This window comes from Scyliorhinus canicula, chromosome 7 (genome assembly GCF_902713615.1).
Source record: "Scyliorhinus canicula chromosome 7, sScyCan1.1, whole genome shotgun sequence".
In the NCBI taxonomy this organism is placed as follows: domain Eukaryota; kingdom Metazoa; phylum Chordata; class Chondrichthyes; order Carcharhiniformes; family Scyliorhinidae; genus Scyliorhinus; species Scyliorhinus canicula.
In genome coordinates this window covers 144,796,763-144,800,029 of record NC_052152.1, presented here as the reverse complement: position 1 = coordinate 144,800,029, position 3,267 = coordinate 144,796,763, and the positions used below count along the sequence as shown (strand labels likewise).

At 41.2% G+C, this 3,267-nt stretch overlaps 1 non-coding gene across 1 annotated transcript; it reads left to right on the top strand.

Annotated features, from left to right (window-relative positions):
• The first annotated feature begins 413 nt into the window (after window positions 1–413).
• trnas-gcu lies at window positions 414–495 on the top strand. Its single transcript has one exon. It is a non-coding gene; the product is annotated as a tRNA-Ser (tRNA).
• The last annotated feature ends 2,772 nt before the right edge of the window (window positions 496–3,267 follow it).

Here is a 3,267-nt window from a genome sequence, read left to right as displayed (position 1 = left end):
TAGCTGTTCCTTGAACGAGCTCCACGTTTCAATTGTGCCCATCCCCTGCAGTTTCCTTCCCCATCCTATGCATCCTAAGTCTTACCTCATCGCATCATAATTGCCTTTCCCCCAGCTATAACTCTTGCCCTGTGCTATATACCTATCCTTTTCCATCGCTAAAGTAAATGCAACTGAATTGTGGTCACTATCACCAAAGTGCTCACCTACCTCCAAATCTAGCACCTGTCCTGGTTCATTACCCGGTACCAAATCCAATGTCGCCTCGCCTCTTGTTGGCCTATCTACATACTGTGTCAGGAATCCCTCCTGCACACATTGGACAAAAACGGACCCATCTAAAGTACTCGATCAATAGCGTTTCCAGTCAATATTTGGAAAGTTAAAGTCCGCCATAACAACTACCCTGTGGTGACGAGGTGGCCGAGTGGTTAAGGCGATGGACTGCTAATCCATTGTGCTCTGCACGCGTGGGTTCGAATCCCATCCTCGTCGCACCGCAGCTCCATAACAACTACCCTGTTACTTTCGCTCCTATCCAGAATTATCTTTGCAATCCTTTCCTCTACATCTCTGGAACTTTTCGGAGGCCAAGAGAAAATCCCTAACAGGGTGACCTCTCCTTTCCTGTTTTTAACCTCAGCCCATACTACCTTAGTAGACGAGTCCTCATCAAACGTCCTTTCTACCACCGTAATACTGTCCTTGACTAACAATGCCACCCCTCCCCCTCTTTTACCACCTTCCCTGAGCTTACTGAAATATCTAAACCCCGGAACCTGCAACAACTATTCCTGTCCCTGCTCTAGCCATGTCTCCGAAATGGCCACAACTTTGAAGTCCCAGATACCAACGCATGCTGCAAGTTCACCCTTGTAGCTGATGTACAATATTCTACCAGATTTTTAAAAATGATACCTTTGATTCTGTGTACATAACTGTAAATATACAATGTTCAAAAACTCAATAAAAATCACTTTATAAAAAAAAATTCTGAAAGGGGACCGGACGACCAATGGAAAAGTGCAGTTGTTATGTGGACTAAGGTAACTGCCTTGGGAAAGCGGAAACAAGGTATGGCATTGGCTCTTTCTCTACCTTATGCGAGTAAAACCAAGGCAAAATGTTTCCTGAACTGGAATTTGAACAATTAGACTCAGAAGAAGTTCTTGAGACTCTATTACATTTTATGGATAAGATTTATCAAAAGAATGACTTGTTAAGTGCGCATGAAGCCTGGTCAGAATTTTATAGATTTGTGAAAATATCTCTATTGAGGACTATATAAGGAATTTAACGGACTATACAGAAGGCTGCACAAACACAGCCTGGAATTTCCACAGTCTGTGTTGGCAGTTAGGTTACTGTGCTTGAGTGACCAATATGGATAGGCTCCTGGTTTTGACAGGAGTTAAGTTGGCGGATAATTATACCTTATTCGATCAGATGATAAACACCTCAAAGAAGTTTCTGGGGAAATATTCAATTCCTATGGCTCTTATGACACAAATGGGTCAGTCAGCAATAAAGCAGACTATGGAAGATACACTATTGGCAGGATGGCGAGATCGTATAGCTGCGAACAGGTTACAAGACTATGGGAAGAGATCGGGACCCGGAAATTATGAGGACAGAAACCCTTTTAAAACCTATAATAGGAGGAGGGACATGGAGAATGGAAATAGGAAAATGAAGCCCAGAAATGCCCGGGGTATGATAAATCGATGTTTTCGGTGTCACTCTCAATACCATTATGCTTTCAACTGTCCGACACGTTATAACATGACATGGAAGAGTCGGAAGAGGAAAAAGATAGTGACCAGAAAGAAGGCATTGTCCTACTAATAAGCTGCAGAATCCTTCAATTGTGATGTATTGGATAGTGGCTGCACATCTACTGTGTGTGGAATTGACTGGTTAACTGTTACTTGGACTCCTTGAATGCTGAAAATCATAACAAGGTTAAGGAATTTGAAAGTTCCACAAGTTTCTGGTTTGGGGTTGATAATACTCTGAAGTCACTGAAAAGAGTAGTGATCCTTTGCAATATTGCCGAAGTGAATCATTTCATTAGCACAGATGTTGTATCAAGTAAGATACCTTTGCTTCTGAGCAGACTGTCGATGAAGAAAGCACATATGAAACTGGATATGGAACAGGATAAGGCAACAGTTTTTGGAAAGATGGTGGACTTACAATTTACAGTCAGGACAGTAATGTATTCCATTACTGACTAATAATATTTCAGATGCAATTGTTAAGGATGTGTTATTGGCAGTTGGAAATGGGACTTTAGCTGATAAAAAGCTTGTTGTATTAAAACTGCATTGGCAATTGGCGCATCCCTCTCCTCGGAGGCTGGAAAATTTATTGAAGTGTGCAGGGGTTAGGGATGAAGACTGTACAAAGCTGATAGAACAGGTTAGTGATCGCTGTGAGGTTTGTAGGAAGTACAGAAGGACACCATCATGACTGATAGTAACCCTACCTTTGGCCAGGGATTTTAACGACATTGTGGCGATGGACCTTAAGATCTGGGATGATGCTAACAACATATTTATTTTGCATTTTGCAGATTTAGCAACCTGATTTAGTCAATCAACCATTATACGACGTAAATAAAAGAAAGTAATCCTGGATCAGATCGAGGAAAAATAGATAGGGACAGGAATGGGCCCATAGGCAAAATTCCTTGCAGATAACGGGGGAGAATTTGCAAATGATAAGTTTAGGGATATGTGTGAAAACGTGAATATCACAGTTATGAATCCGGCTGTGGAAAGCCCATTTAGTAATGGTGTGTGAAATAAACCATGCAGTAATAGATGACATGCTCTGGAAACTTTTGGCAGATAGACCAAATTGCAACTTAAATTCAGCAGTACATGCAAATAATTTGTTGCAGATGGTTGGGGGCTACAGTCCATATTAATTAGTGTTTGGTAGAAATCCTAAATTTCCGTCCGTTTTGGATGATCAGCCTCCAGCTTGGGAAGGGACTGCAATTAACTCTACCTTTGCCGAGCATTTAAATGCATTACATAGCAGTAGGAAAGCTTTTTTGGAAGCAGAAGTCTCTGAAAAAATTTGCAGAGCTTTAAGGCATAATTTATGGCCATCAAATATCGTTTTTCAGCAAGGCGACATAGTATACTCGAAGAGAGACAATTTTAATGAATGGATAGACCCAGGGAAGATCATAAGCATACATGGCAAAACAATTATTTTGCAACATGGCAATCAGACTTTTGGGGTACATTTGTCATG